Source organism: Lycium ferocissimum, chromosome 3 (genome assembly GCF_029784015.1).
Source record: "Lycium ferocissimum isolate CSIRO_LF1 chromosome 3, AGI_CSIRO_Lferr_CH_V1, whole genome shotgun sequence".
NCBI classification, from domain to species: domain Eukaryota; kingdom Viridiplantae; phylum Streptophyta; class Magnoliopsida; order Solanales; family Solanaceae; genus Lycium; species Lycium ferocissimum.
Genome location: NC_081344.1, coordinates 7317841 through 7323840, shown reverse-complemented (window position 1 = coordinate 7323840; position 6000 = coordinate 7317841).

The following is a 6000-nucleotide window of genomic DNA, read 5'->3' as shown; positions in this document are numbered from 1 at the left end:
CGAAGGGTGTTTAGCCATCTTTGGCTCACATGTTATTTACGGTCATCATGATTTAAACAAGTATTTCATTAAATTATTATGACATCTCATGTTTTATAAAAGCTCGTCACGTTCATGCTATATTTCCATGTATGCCTCGCATGATGATTGGCAAGCCATGGTTCGCTCGGTCACACGCAAAGATGAGACGCAAGGTCGTCAGAGTTTCGCCAGAGCCATGGTTCGGGGCGTGACATATATACTGGCGGAACTTGATGCGCATTGGTAATATCATGTGCCAGCGGTATGTACTGAGATTTTGAAGAAGCAGTTGTAAACAAAAGAGGAGCATTTTGAGTAACTAGGTGGGCGAAGGGTTCGGAATGAACTGGTTGAGAAGCGGTAACATAGTTTGCTTGGTTAAGTTCATCCAAGTTTAGGAATGGAGGTGGCATAGGCAAAGTCTGACGAACCCCATGAGATGGAGTCATATGTGGCGGAGTTTGAGAAAATGACTGATTTTGAAGTACCATGCGACTTAGTTCAGCAACTCGTTGCTCTAGACGAGCGATGATCTCCAAATGTGTTTCTGGTTCATTAGAGGATGTGGGATCCCTCGTGATCGGTAAACTAAGAGATGGCTCAAATGAAGTGGTTGCATTGATCAAACTTTGCTCCATTTTAGTACGAGTCTCTTTGGTTAACCAGGTGATTAGTGATGAGTCAGAGTCTGATTTATTGGCTTTAGATCGTGTGAAATATGGATGCTCCGCCAGTTCCCCTTTAGCACAAGTCAACCTTTTGTTTTGAAAATAAGTTTAAAAGAAAAAAGATAAAACAAGAAAAGAAAAAGAAAACGAGTCAGTATACGGTAAGGACATAGTATTGCACATAAACACATTATGCCAGAGGTAGGCCTAACGAACATTTGAAGGACAAACATGTCTTTTATGTATCATTCCATAACTCTTCCTAAAACTAATTTACAAGAATAATAAAAAAAATTATTACATGCCAGTTAATAATATAATTCAAAGTTAATCTAAGATATCTAATACTTCATCTCCACTAATTTCCTTTGGTTGTCTTCAAACCTTCGTCAATAATTGGATGCTCCACGACAACCTGCAACAAAATGTTAGTTTTCCTAAAATATTTATCTATAGAGTACTAGGTCCACATATTCCTCACATTTGTCCTTCAAATAATGTCACTCATTTGGACGATGACGACTAAATCCAAGAGTATTAAGCCTCCTAGGTTTAAAATGATGCATGTCCCAAGGTTTTGATTTTCGCTCTAAGGTAGGGTGATTTAGTGGTGGAAAGTGCACGGCCGCGAGAACATCAACTAAAGGGTGATTTAGTAGTGTGTGAATTTGTGTGAATTTTTCAGGAGTGGAGGAAGTATGAACGGAATGCCAATTTAAGGAAAGTATTAACATACATATTACATAGAAAATTTACATAAGGAATAAAATAAAAACACTCAAAAGCATATAAGGGAAAAGCAATAATAAAGGCAAAAAAGAAAAACAAACAAAATATCCAACAAATTAACTATTAACCTAAGTCTGTTATGGTTAGAGCCTAAAATCCCCAGTGGAGTCGCCAAGCTGTTATACCCCATTTTAACCGAATTAAATTAGAGTACAACATATTGGTGATTCCTAAATTAATTAACTGATTTAAGGAGTCGCCACCTAATTATTTTAGAGGTGAATTAGGACACCTATCAATTATTTGATATTAACTCCGTTTAAAATCTACTAAACTTAAGATTCAAGGTAAGGGTTCAATTAATCTAAAGGGAAGGTGTTAAGCATCCTTTAAGATCCGCATTAAAACGGTTAACCGACCGGACTTAAATTAATGAAAATCAAATGTGAGCACTTTTATAATATTAATACCAGATATATTCATTGAACCTTACAAGTGTAAATATATAAGTAAAAAAAATGTAATACAAAGTAAAATAGCTAACATATATAGGTTTGGAACTAGTATAAGGACAGTTAAGGAAAATTTATTTTTTAAAAGGATATTGCCTACTGTAAAAGAAAATCTCAGCGTAGAAAGCTTCAAAGTTAGAACTACTAACCCAAATTTGACTCTTTAAAAATATTCGATCAAATGAGAAACCAACTTGACGTAAAGAAGTTTAATAAAACAAGTAGAAAAAATTATTCCTTTGCCAAATTCGTAGAAAAGAGGCGTTTTAGCATTTTCTTAGAAATAAATTTGAACTTCAAATTTGACTAAAGATAAGTCATCGGTTGGACCAAAAGTTTGTTTATCAACTAAGAAGACTTACGAGATTTAGTTACCGATTTAAACTATTAATTAGACGTGAATCCTAGACGCTAAGTAGCCAAAAGTGCTCTAAATTGAGACACACACCAAGTACTAACTTATCCCAAGAAAACATGAGAGTAGGGATAGGGAATATTTCCACTATTTTGTAGCTCAAAGAAAAAAAAGGGACTCCAGATTCATGCTAGGGAAGAGTCTTGTATTAAGACTCCATGTTTGCTCCAAGTTGTTCATGCAAAAGAAAGAGGAGAAAGAAAAAGATTAGATAAAAATAAATAATTCTGTTAGTAAGCAAGATTGTCAAGTAACAATTATTTCAAAGTACTATGAATATTTAACATGCGCATATCTATCGTCCAGAACAAATGCGAGGTAGACCTTTTAATTCATTCTAACTACACGTGTGCTAATATAACTATGAGCTTAAAAGGAAGCAAACTTAGACATCATAAAATCATCAATGAACACACGTGTCCTTCAACAACAAAGTATAGTAAATACTAGAATCATCATGATAAAGAGAAAAATTCTTTTTTTTTTTAAAAAAAAAATGCTCACCCACGCAAGTTAAAAAGAAACATTCATCAAATCATGATACACGGAACACATCCAGGAGTCATCAGATTAATGTGTAAATATTTCAAGCCTTAAAATCTCTTTTACTAATATTGAAATAGCCTAAAGGATTTCAAACTTACTCAGACTTTGTTTTAATAGTATCTTGTCATTCAAAAAAAAAAAAAAAAAAAAAAAAACGGATCTATGACATGATTTTCTAGACAAACACACGTTATTAACAAGAGAAGAAGCAAAATAATGATTTCGGATTATTACCTTCCACGGGAGCAGTGAACGAGGCTTTGAGGTCTTACATCCACTACTACTCCCCTAATAAAATGAGAATTAAAACTTATAAATTACTAAAGTAGATAGACAAGAGTTGAAAGATTTTTTTTTTGTTTCTCCAAACTCCCTTTTTTTTTTTTGCTGAAGCATTTAATAAAGTATTTATAGATGTAGAAAACTAGAATTTGTGATTTTGGGCCAGATTTTAAAGTTGAAGAAATCTCTTTGTTTTGAACGTTGGTGGTGGAAAAATAATGAGGAGAGAGAGAGGTGATTCGGTAGTAGAAAAAGTAAAGATTGTGTCGTTGAGATCGGGGGAGAAGGAGCAAATTTAGGGGAAAAGTGACATGCAGTAAAAAAAAAAAAAGAGAAAACGTGTGGGGCCCAAAAAAAAAAAAGAGAAGGAAATCAGATGAGGGAAAGTTGGACTTTTGTCCAAAGAAAAATGGAGCAGAGATGGAAAGAAAGGGGTATAATTGAATTAGGCATATTATGTTTAGTTGAAAAAGTAGTTGGAACATATGTAACTTCCACCAACGGAACTGGATTGCCCTGAAACTTTCGTAGATGACATTATAAGGCCAAATGTTTACAATTTATGTATGCCAACTCGACTCGACCCGAGGTGGGCCCGCAATTCCCGAGACCTAATTGTATTGCTCTATTTGGCCGATTTCCGTACAATAATTAAGGGGAAACTTTTGGCTATCGTTTCGAGTTTGTTATGATGCATTCTCTGATATAAGTATCTAGAAATTCAGACATGAGTATTCTGATTTGACTATTCTGATATAAATACTCCGATACGAGTGATCTGATATGAATATTTTGTTATAAGCATTCAGATGTGAATATTCTGATACGAGTATTCTGATATAAGTATTCAGATATAGGTGTTTTAATATGGGCATTTTGACATAAATATTTTGGTATAAGTATTTTGATATAAGCCTTCTGATATGAGTATTCCGACACAAGTATTCTGATATGAGTATTCGGATATGAGCATTCTGATCCGAGTATTCTGATATGAGTATCTTCTGTAAGCCCTGATGTTCCTAACTTTCGTGTACAATCTCCGATCGCTTGAAAAGTCCGAAGAGGTTTCTGTATTTCAAACGCTCATAACTTTCTGATACTAACTCGGAAGAACCCGAAACTCGTTTCTAAGCCTTCGAATGTCGGTAAGTGTACGTATCCATCGAGTCTGAATTTATGTGCATATGATTTCTCACGACTCTGCTCGTGCATGACTCAATGTATCTTTCACTGCGTCCCGGGCCAGGGTATGTTATGTTCTTGTGCGTATTCCACGATATGACTCACTGCGTCCCGGGCCAGGTTCTGTTATCGTGCACATTCCTCTGCATTGTTCACCGCGTCCCTCATAGGCGGGCCGGGCTCTGTTATATGTATTTATATCATCATGAGTTGGGAGTGGCGGCCAGGATGGCACATGATGATTCTGTCCACCGCGTCCCGTACTAGAGGGCCGGGTTCTGTTACATGTATGTATGACACATGATTTTGCCATATGATGATTCTGTTTACCGCGTCCCTTATCAAAGGGCCGGGTTCTGTTATTGGCACATACGTTATATGATTCTGTTTACCGCGTCCCTTATCACAGGGCCGGGTTCTGTTATAAGCATACATGACATATGATTTTGGTATATGATTCTGTTCACCGCGTCCCTTCGTAAAGGGTCGGGATCTGTTATCTGTGTAAATATTATATGATTCCGATATGCATAATCTGTACCCGGAAAGTAAGCATTCTGGTATTCTGTACGTTCTGTATTCCGTCCGATATATGACATCATCTGAGCATTCTGTACGTTCGGTATTCCGTCCGATATATGGCCTCATACGAACGATACTGCGTTACGTACTCGTCGACGTGTGACATCATCGGTGCACTCTGTATTTTCTGCACCTCTTCGGACACGCGATCTGTAATTGTAAAATAAGCATTTGGTACTCTGGTTGACTCATTTACTTTCTGTACTCTTTCTGACATATGAGACAGGTATGTATGGTTTGTGTCTGAGAAATAAGCATTTGGTATTCTGAGTAATGTACTTACCTGCTGGCTCTGTCTGTTTTAGTTATGGTTCTGTTTTCTGTATTGCATGCCTTACATACTCAGTACATATTCCGTACTGGGCCCCTTTTCTTCGAGGGCTGCGTTTCATGCCGCGCAGGCACTCCCAGATGAGATGAAGGTATTATAGAAGATGTTCCAGCGGAGATAGCAAGCTCCATTTTCCCGGAGTGTTGCCAAGTCAGAGTTTGTTTGTTATGATTTCTGGATTTATGTTAGAGACTTTGCAGACAGCGTCGTGGGTATTAGTTGTCAGTCTGTAAGCGGCTCCGTCAGCCGATGTGTCGGTCTGTGTTATGTAATGAAATTTGTATACTTACAGATTTGTTCGATTTGTAGGCTACGAGAAAGAATATTTCTGAAAATTTTTACTATGCATTTTATCTTATTTGATTTAAAAAGTTTGACGCGATTTTATATGCAGCAAGAGTCTGAGGGTTCGCTCGGCCCTAAGTAAGGGTCGGGTGCCCATCACACCCTAATAAGGTTAGGGTGTGACAGTTTTAAGATACGAGCTTCAAAATGAGTCCAATATTGATATACTTCCGAGCAATATTTAAAAATAAAAAAAATGCGATCAAAATGAGCCGTAATTCATACGTCATTTTTAATTAATAATTTTTCTGAGTTAGACGGGGTGGGCCTTGAAGAACGAAAATGATTGTTTGAATAGAGAATCAAATCTCTGAAAACGCGAATTTCTTCCAAAAGTTTTTTTTTTTCGTTTGACCAAATCGTGTGAAAGAGATGAAGATTTTT